This window comes from Myotis lucifugus, unplaced genomic scaffold (assembly GCF_000147115.1).
Source record: "Myotis lucifugus unplaced genomic scaffold, Myoluc2.0 scaffold_103, whole genome shotgun sequence".
In the NCBI taxonomy this organism is placed as follows: Eukaryota; Metazoa; Chordata; class Mammalia; order Chiroptera; family Vespertilionidae; genus Myotis; species Myotis lucifugus.
This window is the reverse complement of record NW_005871151.1, coordinates 2,355,954-2,368,333: the sequence shown is the minus strand read 5'-3', so window position 1 is coordinate 2,368,333 and position 12,380 is coordinate 2,355,954.

Here is a 12,380-nt window from a genome sequence, read left to right as displayed (position 1 = left end):
TATTGTTTTTGAGGAGATGGGCGCAATTAAAATAAACCCCTGCTTTCTCTCTCCACTGATTATGTGCTTGAGAATTAGTGTTGTTAGTTTTTCATATAGTCACCTTCGAAAATAGAGAAAAATCAATAAAAAACATTACTATATGAACAACAAAAAAGACATCACTTTTGCTCCCCCTTCCACCAGAGGAGTCCTTGCTGCTCGTGCTCACCGAGAGGCGCAAGCCGGCATGTGCCGAGGGGCGGGGCGGGGCGGGTTTCAGTCTGGCCGGATGAGTCGAGCGCCGAGCGATCGACCCAGTTGCTAGGCAACCAGGGCTGAGGTCTACGCAGGAAGTAGGTTCAACGATGCCCCGTGAGTAGCCCAGACTCCGGGTTTGAAGGCATTCGCCTACTAGGGAAGCGTGGGTCCACGCAAGCCCACAAGAAATAAGGGACCTAGCCCAGAGATGGCAGTGTTCGCCAGGAGAAATTAGAATTGCATCCCCAATATTTTTCACCATATGTTACCCCTGAAGGTTGTCCAGTTACCCTGCTTCAAGTCATAATGTCGGTATTTGGGATTCTGTACAAATTTCCTTCCCCTTCTCTCTTTGTCCTTCGTTCCCTATTGCATGCCAGGCACTGTGCTAAGCCCTGGGGATACCGTGATGGCTAAGAAAATGGTTCCGAGTTCATGAGGATTGGACATTGAAACCACAACACAATGCCTTGTAGCTACACCAGCAGAAGAGCAGCGACCGAGGAATTCTTCCTTTCATTCAGAAAACATTGAATTACATCTCATACAAAATAAGACACACATCTTGACCTTCAACAGCTTGCAGTCTAGTGGGGACTGGTGAGTTTTGAAAATTCAGTCTCCTGTAAAAGGACAGAGGCACCAGCCTTTTGGTCTAGAGCTGAGAATGGTGTCAATTTACATAATGTTTTCCTCCCTTTACTTCTCATAAAGAGAAAGCACATTCCACTTGAGGGAGCTAATCACTGAACCTTAGCAGGTCACATTGGTTTTGCTTTCTTGTTGACAACACGTAGAAATCTAAATCAAGAAAGTCAACATGTCATAAGTGATGGTAATCCCTAAAATGCCACTTCAAACCTAGAGCCAAGGGAATGATGATGTGTCTTATAAAAGGCTGACTGACTTCACTCTGGCTTTCCATGACTTTTCTTTTTTTTTTTTTTTTTTTTTTTTTTTTAAATATATTTTATTGATTTTTTACAGAGAGGAAGGGAGAGAGATAGTTAGAAACATCGATCAGCTGCCTCCTGCACATCTCCTACTGGGGATGTGCCCGCAACCCAGGTACATGCCCTTGACCGGAATCGAACCTGGGACCTTTCAGTCCGCAGGCTGACGCTCTATCCACTGAGCCAAACCGGCTTTCCATGACTTTTCTTTTTGGACAATTTTAATAATATCAGAGGTGTATATAAAAATAAGGTCAGATAAATCTAAGAGCTAAAAACTACAATATTTATAGACAAAACAATATAGAAGAAACACTGTATAACCTTGATAGGACACAAAAATTAGGAACCAAAAAAATTTAACAAATTGAACTTCATTAAAATTAAAACTTTTGGTCTTGAAAAGACACAGTCAACAAAATAAAAAATCAAGCCCAGAGACAGGGAGAAAATATTTGCAAAACAAATATCTGACAAAGGACTTTAGTCTGGTACCTATAAAGCACCCTATAAACTCAAAGATAAGAAGGCAAACAACCCAATTTTTTAATGGACCAAATATTTGAAAGCTACTTCACCAAATAAGATGGATAGATGGCAATTAAGCACACAAAAAGTCGAGGAACATCATTAGTTATTAGGGAAATGCAAATCAAAACACAATGAGAGAACATTACATACCTATTAGAATGGCCAAAATTAAAAGGACTAACTAAGTGTTGGTGCAGATACAAAGCAACTGGAACTCTCATACTGAGCTGATGGGAACACAAAATGCTACAGCCATTTTAGAAAATAACTTAGCAATTTCTTATACACTACAATTCAGTAATTACACTTCTAGGTAGTTACCCAAGAGAAAATAAAAATATATGTACAAAGACTTATAAACAAACTAGAGGCCCAGTGCATGAAATTCGTGCACGGGGAGGGTCCCCCTCAGCCCAGCCTGCACCCTCTCCAATCCGGGACCCCTTGGGGATTTCGACTGCTGGTTTAGGTCCGATCCCGGGGATCGGGCCTAAACCAGCAGTCGGACATCCCTTTCACATTCTTGGACCGCTGCTCCTAATCGCTCACCTGCCTGGTTGCCCTAACTGCCCCCACCCCGTGCTGGGCCTTGTTGCCCCCAACTGCCCCCCTCCCAGCTGGCCTACTCGCCCCTCCCTGCCCCCCTGCCAGCCTAATTGCCCCCAACTGCCCCCCCCTGCCAGCCTGGTCACACCCAACTGCACCTCCCCCACTGGCCTTGTCGTCTCTTACTGCCCCCCCTGCCAGCCTGATCACCCCCAACTGCACCCCCCTGCCAGCCTGGTCATCCCACGCAGCCTGCTTGTTCAGTCGTTTGGTCGTCCCTCACTAACCCCCCTGCCAGCCTGGTCATAGGCAGCCATCTTGTGAGGGTGTGAGAGTTAATTTGCATATTACCTCTTTATTATATAGGATGTTTATAAAATCTTTGTTTGTAATACCCACAAATGGGAAACAATCCAAATATCCATACTGGTGAATTAATAAACAAATTAGAGTATATCTACATTTTGGAATACTACTCAGCAATAAAAAGGAACAAGCTATTGATACATGAATGAATCTCAAAAGTATTAAGCTAAATGAAAGAAGCCATACACAAAAGACTACATAATAGGTGTGTCATGTATATGAAATTGTAGAAAATTATAGTAATAGAAAGCAGATAAGTGATTATCAGAACTTGAAAATGATTGGGAGAGGGTGAGACTGCCTGCAAAAGGGCTGAGGAAACTTAGGAATGATTGAATTTTCTTGATTGTGGTAGTGGTTACATGACTGTCTATATTTGTCAAAATATATAGTGCACTTAAAATGCGTGAGTTTTAGTACATGTAAAAATACCTCAAAAAGTCAATTTTTTAAAAGTGATGTCAGGATCCATAAATTGAAGCATCCTAACCCCATTCCCCAGATTAGATTAGGTCCATGCTCTCCCATCATTCTTGTCTTTAGTGTAAGTAATTGTTTAATTTTTTGGCTTGCCAAGTAGATTTTTAGTTTTGGAGATGACCCATGTCTATCTTATTTAATGCTATATGACATAGCACAATACCTAGCACACATTAGGTGCTCCATAAATGCAAGCCAAACTGGCATAGGTCTAAGCTATGCTTATTAACTCACATATCTATTTATTTGGAGATGTACAGCAAATGGATGTCCAAAGGTTCCCTGAGGAGCTCATGTAGGGTGACCTGCTCTTTTAGTATTAGTGACCCAAGAATCAGAAAGACTGGGAAACAAAGATGTAGGATAGACCTTAGAGATAACTGTATATAAGATCAACCAGATAACAACCATTAACATTTTTGCTGGATGGAAAAAAACGGATGTAGAGAACAAATTACCTTTAAACATTATCTTCTAGCCCTAAGACAAGGACAGTAATGGGTAAGTTTGAGCCTGGATATCCTACTCAGGATATCTTTCTTTCAGTTGACTCTGATATGGTTTATAATCCTGCTTCCAATTGCTCATGTTAAGGAGGGTCTGAAAACAGGACTTTTCATGCAGGTAAAGTTGTTCTTTGACATTCTTGGGATTCTCCTCCGTAAGCCTGATACAGTTATAATTTATATTATCAGATTCTAACAGACTCATTTCTTTAATATTTTGCAGAAAACTTGGAAAGAGTAGAGTTTGTTCAACAAATATTTGTTGAGTGCCTACTATGTGCCAGGCATTGCTCTAGGCACTGGGGCACAGCAGTGAACTAAACAGGCAAAAAATACCAGCCCTCGTGGAGCTTACATTATAGTAGAAGAAGACAAAAAAAAAAAAAAGAAGAAGAAGACAGATAATAAACAAATAATTAAAATATAAAATATACCAGATAGCAATAAATAACCATGAAAAAAATGTGGCAGGGAGGATAGCTAGAAAGTGCTCAGAGATGGGGGGGGTGCAATTTTAAGTAGGGTAGACAGAGATGTCACCATTGAAAGGTGGCATTTGAGCTAAAGGAGGTGAGGGAGTCATCCATGTGGACACCTAGAAGAAGAGCATTTTGGCAGAGGGACAGACAAGTGAAAAGGTGCCAGGGAAGGAGAATGGCTGGCAGGTTTGAGGAATTGCAAGGAGGCCAGGAACACTAACCTGTACTATTCAATATGGTAGCCTCAAGCCACTAGCCCCATGTGGTTACTGAGCCCTGAATGTGGCTGGTTCAAAGAGTGGTTATCTTAGGGTGAGAGAGTAAAATACAAGGACTGTGTTAATGGCCCCAGTCCTTTACTCTTCCTGGTAACCATGCCCTTTGCAAGGTGACTTTACAAGTCATCCTAGGAAGAAGTGGAACTTTTTTTCTGCCCTTTGATCCTGAGTTTGCCATATCAGACACGCTAGAACTCAGCCAAACTCAGCCTACGTCATTGCCCCTCTGGCTCATGAACTAAACAAATGCTTGTTGTCTTAAGCTACTGAGTCTTGAGGTGGTTTGTTTGATGACCATTCTGATGAGGCAGCCTTCCTTTTCTTGGATAGGCTCTGACTCTGCTTTGACCTTGGGAAGCTGTCACATGGCATCAAAGATTAAGCCTTGGTGTTTGGAACATTATTTCTTTTGGGCTAATGTCCTCAGTGCCTGGTATAACTAGCTCCTCTAATGGCTGCAAAAGGGCTTGTTTTTTTTTCAATGGAGTGGATGTGGGACTGGAACGGGGCTCATCTTGTGTGTTCTGTTACCTCTTGGGACTTAAAAAATGGAGCACCCCTGGTGTCGCACTTGATTTCTCAGATCTGAAGGATCTAGAATCATTTCAGCAGAGGACCGCCCAGGCTGTAACTGCTGAAGGAGCCCTGACTCTGGTCAGGCTGGGGAGTCCCCACTCGTTGAGACTGAGGAGAATTAGAAATTGAGGGAACAATCTGTGGAGTTTAACCAAAGAAATGTTGATGCTGATATCTTTACATTGTAACCCATAAGGGTAAGGTTATTTAAACTTTAGGTTTTAATTTATCCCTAACAATTCGATTATGGGGGGGGGGGAGTGTAATTTTAAATTTAGAGTATTATTGTCTTGATAAATTATTTGATTGCATAACCTCTGGCCAGCTATATTGGAATGATCTTCATTAGAAATAGGGAAAGAATCGAGAATGAGGTTTTGGCCTCGGGACCACCAGGCTTTGGGGTTAATTTAACGTATTGCTCTGATCTATTTTAGGGTTTTAAGGCATAAAAATTAAATTGCCCATCTGTGATTCTAGGATGGTCACAAAGGAGTAGTAGTTGCCAATGAAGGAGGATGACAACTCAGGAGGGAAAGATAAGAGCAGTACCAGCGGCCTCCTAAAATTCCAACAGTAAGGATAAAGAAATTAAAAAGTAACTGAAAATGTAGTACTAACGAACTTCCATGTAGTTATTAGGATGTGGTTTACCAAATCTTCAAGGAATAGATCATGTCCACCTTTTACAAATGCTTCTGCAGCGTAGAAATAGATGGAAAGCTACTCAACTTTTTTTAAAGTTTAAATTAATGCTGAAACTTCACAAAAGGAGAGCACAAGAATATAAAACTATGAGCCAATATAATGTGGTACTGTGGGAACAAAGTCTCAATAAAATATTAACAAATTGAATCCAACAGTGTATTAAAAGAATTATGACTCCACAAGATTTAATCCCTGGAATGCAAAAAGGCTCGACATTAGCAAACCTATTATTGTAGTTTACTGCACTAATAAAGAAGAAAATATGCATGGTTATCTTAGCATATGCATTTGATAAAATCTAACAGCCATTCCTGATAATACTCTTAGCAAACTAAGAGTAGAAGAAAATTTTCTTAATTTGATAAAGAATATCTTCTACATGGTGGAACATTAGAAGCTTTCCTGTAAAAAATACAAGGATGCTAGCTTCCTACTACAATTAGCATTGGATTGATGATCTTAGGCAGTGAAATTCAATAAGAAAAATAAATGAGTTATAGCAAGGAAGAAACAAAACTATGATTACTAGTAGGCAATATGATTATAGTTAAAATCCTACAAAATCATCTTTTGAAAATAATGATTAGAACTATCTTGAGTGGGATGATGCTTTATAACTGTATACGTTTAGCAAAACTCATTAAATTGTGTATTTAATATATGTGCATTTAACTGTATGTAGATTTTTACCTCAAAAACCATTAGAACTAATAAGAGAGATCATTGCAATGTCTGGATTAAAGATTAACATGAAATAAATCAGTAGCTTTGAAGAATAGAAAAAAAATCCCATTCACACCAGCAACCAAACCTAGAAATATGTAAAATCTACATGAAGAAACCTGTGGAACTTTATTAAAGGGCAAAAAAGAAACCCTGAATTAATGAGTTCTATGTTCCTATAAGAGAGCATCAATGTTTTATAAAAAGTCCATTCTTGCCCTGGCCGGTTTTCTCAGTGGTTACATCAGCCCTCGGACTGAAGGGATGCGAGTTCAATTCCCAGTCAAGGGGTACCTCGCTTGTAGGCTCAATCCCTGGCCCAGGTTGGGGTGAGTGTGGGAGGCAACCAATCGATGGGTCTCTCTTGCATTGATGTTTCTCTCCCTCCCCCCTTTCTCCCCTCCCTCTCTTCCATTCTCTCTAAAACTCAATGGAAAAAAATATCCTCAGGTGAGGATTTTTTTTTTAAAGTCAATTCTCTCTCAATTAATCTGTATATTGAACACAATCCCAATTAGAATCCCAAAATGTGTTTGTTTGTTTGTCCTGGATACAAAAAAGCATGTCACCTTTTTTGCTCTTCTTTTCCAAATTTGGGCATCCTTGCTCAATAGTTATTCCAGATGGATTGTAGTTAGCCACCCTTTCTCCAAGCCTTGAGTTTGGTGCCTTTTTCTGATTCACACCAAGGTGCCACATAGACAAGAAAAGGCCTTGTAAAACGTGTGGTTGGAGAGGTAGCCTAAATAAGAAAGAAAAGACAAAAACCATGAGGAAAGAATTCATGTATTTGACTACATCAAAATTTTACATTTCTATATGATAAAAGACTGCAGAGACGAGATTAAAATGCAAATAGCATTTGAGATGAGAACAGAAGAAAAAAATAGTACTAGATTGTACCTAAATATTTGTGGTTCTTTAAATCTGGCTGTAAGTTATATTATCTTTAAAAGAGAATGTAGTGATGTGGGTAAAGGATTAATAAAACTTTTACCCTTCTGCATGACAGTTCGACCTTCAGTTAACTTTCTGTTATCTGTTCCTCTAAAACCTGATAAAATAGACTTGTCAACTATGTCGTTAGGCAACATTACTTATATTAGAGCAATTACTTGATTGGTAAATTGCATTTGGCCTGGCAAAACTGTAATTACCCGATGGAAGAGCATAGCTTTGGGCTTTCCTGAGTGTGAAAACTCTTTAATTGGCCCTGGTGGGTCCCTGGCAGCTCTGCCTGTGAGGTGGGTACAAGAAAGACTGGCTCCTGAGGGCTGTGCGTCTTCTAAGTCAGGGCAGCTGCCAAGGGAACCTGGTGTAAGTCTTCTTTCCTTGCACCTGAGCTGTCACGTGGTGGCAGGCAGGTGAGGAGGGAGCAGCTGTGTGATCGCTTTGTAGATTATTACAAGCGCTCCCAGGGAGGTGGAACACCTAATTCTGCTGTGCTCCAAGCAGTCGTTCCTTCCAAATGAATCCGATGCTCCATGTGGCCCATGGTAGTCTTAGCGAATCTCGATGTTGAGTTGTACCGAAGAAGCTGTACCCCTGGTGGATGTTGCATGTGGTGATACAGTTTATTATATAGAAAAAGCTATAAACAAAAAGACTGATTGGATAGAATCATGTGGGATAATCAATCTGAGTGTGAACTACACCTGTGAGGAATCTGATTTCTATCATGAGTTCATAATACTGTGTGTTTCCCTGTTCCCTCTTGTGATAGTTGCAAATGTGGGGCCAGGAGAGTATGTATACCTCTGTGTCATGAGCCTGGGAAGCCCAAATCTATACACTGGTATCAGGCATTTCACAAGAGTGGAGCAAAGTCTCTTCACCTCACCTCACATGTTTCAAGCAAGTGATGAAGGACCTGAGTTTTAGGGGTGGAAGTTTTCCTTGACCTTAGAGATGCCTTTAAAGCTACTGAACCTGATATTATTATTATTATTATTATTATTATTATTATTAAGAGAGAGAGAGAGAGATCGATTTGTTGGTTCACTTATTTGTGCATTCATTGGCTGTTTCTTGTATGTGCCCTGACCAGAGATCAAACCCAAAACCTTGGCATATTGGACAACACTCTAACCAATGAACTACTCAGCCAGGGCTTTGAACCTGATTTTTAGTGACTTGCATCCCCCTTTATAAGTAGATCCACATAGGGCTACACCAGTGGTTCTCAACCTTCCTCATGCCGCGACCCTTTAATACAGTTCCTCATGATGTGGTGACCCCCAACCACAAAATGATTTTCGTTGCTACTTCATAACTGTAATTTTGCTACCGTTATGAATCATAATGTAAATATCTGATATGCAGGATGTATTTAGGCGACCCCTGTGAAAGGGTTGTTCGACCCCCAAAGGGGTTGCGACCCACAGGTTGAGAACCTCTGGGCTACACAAACCTAGTCCCAGCGTCCTTAGAGGGTTAGCTTACCTGTTCCATCCAGCTAGTCTTGTGGGAGACATCTTTCAAGTTGCAGAGAACATCTGTCTGGGTCAAAACTGACTGGAGAGTGATTGGGAGTCAGAGCCTCCTCTTCTGGTCTCTTTTGTTTTGAAGAAGGAGGCCTCCCCCACTCCCCACCTTCACATCTTGTGAGTAAAACAATGCTTCTCACTGGAAAATACATTATTTCCAATTCATTTATGCCTTCAAAAGCATAAGAAAAACTCCCATTAGCATTCTTTGTGACCGTGTAGATACATCATAACATCACTTGGACCCTATAAAAGACCACTACAGGATCAGGACCTGACAATTTTATTTTATTTTATTTTTTTAAAAATATATTTCTTTACTGATTTCAGAAAGGAAGGAAGAGGGAGAGAGAGATAGAAACATCAATGATGAGAGAGAATCATTGATTGGCTGCCTCCTGCACGCCCCCGACTGGGGATTGAGCCTGCAACCCTGGCATGTGCCCTTGGCCGGAATCGAACCCGGGACCCTTCAGTCCGCAGGCCGACGCTCTATCCACTGAGCCAAACTGGCTAGGGCAGGACCTGACAGTTTTAGATTATAGTATTAGTGGGGTGGTAGGGGAGAGGTGGACCTTAGCCCTATAGGTATTTATTCTTCAGAAACAAATTTATAGAGCCGGAAAGCCTGGTCCAAGAGCTTAAAATTGTCATAATAAACCTGTTGATTTGGGTCAGATAGGGTGTCCTTTAAGTTTTCTGTACATTCTCTTATTTTAAACTTCATTAGATTAAAAAATACAAAAGTAATGTGTTCTTGGGTGATGAGTTAAACAGTAGAGAGATTCATAAAGAAAAATAAACATCCTATCCCCAATGCCACCCTTTTAAAAGTTCAGTGTTTGTCTTTCCACTTCATTTTCTGTGCTCACACAAGTACATATAAAGACATGTGTCGTGTAGAATAGTTTGTTTTGACTTCAAGCTGGATATGTTACTCTGCAATTTCTCCTTTTCACTTAACACATTATGAACACATCTACAAGTTCTCACATATAGATCTAATTCATTGCTTTTATTTTATTTTTAAAAATATATTTTATTGATTTTTTTACAGAGAGGAAGGGAAAGGGATAGAGAGTTAGAAACATTGATGAGAGAGAAACATTGATCAGCTGCCTCCTGCACACCTCCTACTGGGGGTGTGCCCGCAACCAAGGTACATGCCCTTGACCGGAATCGAACCTGGAACCTTTCAGTCCGCAGGTTGATGCTCTATCCATTGAGCCAAACCGGTTAGGCTAATTCATTACTTTCAATAGTAGCATAATATTCTAATAACTATTAGCTCTTTTTCTATTGGTGAACATTCAGGCTGTTTCCTTTTTTCTTTTTTAAAATCACTACCAACAATATTGCAATAGATATTAACGTACGTAGAAATCCATATTGGTGCATTTATTTTTGGACAAATTGTAGGGATCTCTCGGTCAATAATATGTGATGCGCACTATTAATTTCAATACTTACTTTCCCAAAAGGTTGTAGCAGTTTATGCTTCTGCCCCTTCCCCAAATCTTTGCCTGCCCTGGATGTTAGCAATCTTTTTCATTTCTGCCAATCTGAGGATGAAAAATACCTTTAACTGTTCTCTCCTTTGCTCCCCACCCCCCAAATCTATTCTCCACTCTGCAGATAGTGATCGTTTTGAAAAACAAATTTTACTGCATCACCTCCCTGCTCAAAATGCTCCACTTATTTTCTGTCATTCTTAGAATAAAGGCCAATATCTTTGACATGAAAAAAAAACACAAAACACCTTGTGGTCTAATGGTCTACCTGCCTCTCAGGAGGACTTTTCTCCCAACAGGAAGGGCCTTCTCCTGGTCGAATTCTACTGAGAAATTAAGATGACATATTAGCTTGTTTGCTGGAACAAGCCTCATAGGGCGTTACACTTTTTAAAATGTGACTAACTAACTTATGCCTGAAAGGAATAATTATTTCTATATTATGTGCCTTGATGGAAGTGTTTTTCCAGTTGCTTGGGGCAGACCATTTAGAGTAAACAGGAAAACGAAGGACTTGTCAAAAACAAAACAAAACAAACATGTTAGGGCGACACCTTGGCTCCCAAGGAATAGGCAGAAAGTCTGATGGTAAATGTAGGGGGTTTTTGCTTCTCTTGTTTTTAAGTTGGACTTTTAAAGCAGAAGCTGCCTTTAATGTGCTGGTGTGCAGAACAGGAAATCTGATTTTTCGGTGTGATAACACATTCTTTGACATTAACCCGGACGGTTGGATTTTTAATGGCACTTTCATCTTCAAAGCCCTTCACCATCACGGGTGGATTAATTATTCGTTTTTTGGGTGAGTGTTAAAAAGTCTTCAAAGCCTTCATCCTTTCCTCCTTGGAACTGGGGCTCTTCAACCTTTCAAATGTTGCTTTCCTGCCCCCAAGGGAGACAATAAATTGCCTCTTTTTTTTTTTTCTAAGACAAAAAGAATACAATAGAAATATACTCTTTACACTATGGAAAGCTGATGTCCTTATATCCTGGGTGGGATTAGAAGAGGTCGGAAAGCAGTGTTTAAACTGTGTTTACAGTAAGCACTGTGAGATGTAACTCTGGCGAAGAGTGTTTGTTATCGCTCGGGCTTTTGATGTGCTCCTGGAAAGTGCCACAGCTACCCAGAGCACCCTGCGTTCGCCATAGGGGAGCCTAATAGGTGAGTGTTGCTAGAGTATTATTCCAATTCCTGTCCCCTTCAGACAATGCCTAATGGGGTATTTTTAAAGACTTGGTTTTGGAGAAGAAAACCCTCAAGCCTTTCCTCCGGGGTCCTCCTGGATTTGACACATTGTATAACCACAAGGGAGCAGTCTTTTCTTTTGATGAGGTCTTCTCTCCACCTCCCCCAAAATGAAAGAGCAAGTGCAAGTTTGCAAACAGTCTCAAAGCCCTTTCCATTAGCCCTGGACGCCGGAAACCACAAAGGGCAGCTCAAGTTGTGATTTTCAAGGAGAAAGCCTCCGGGAAACTTTCGCTCCGCCGCCAGGAGGCCTGTCGGTTCCTGGGAGGAGCCCTTCTGAATCCGCGAGGATTCCTCGGCTCTTGAAGACCCAGATCAGTGGATTACAGTAATTGCAAACCTCGGGTGGCTTCGGAAGATTACTCTGTTTGGTGTGCGCTCACATTTCCAGGCTGGGGGACCGAGCAGAGGAACCCCTTTTGTTACCTTTTTGAAAGAAGAAGATCAGAGAGGAAGACGAGGTTTGAAGTGCGGATTAGGGGTCCCAAATCTTGGCCTGGCACCTCCGTCTGGAACTTTATAAGGAGGCTGAGGCGTGCACTGACTTCACGGAATCATGCACAGTTTCCCTGGAGCGTGTTCTGGAACTGAGCTTCGGGGCTCAGAAACGTCTCCCCACACAGACCTTCCGTGCCAGGCAGTCTGAATGGAGCATCCTCTCCGCTTTGAAGATTTGCAGCCTCGTTTTCTGCCGAGACATTAACTTCTTGGTTGATCTGTTTGTTGGCTTTTTTTTTTTTTTTTTTGGCGAGCG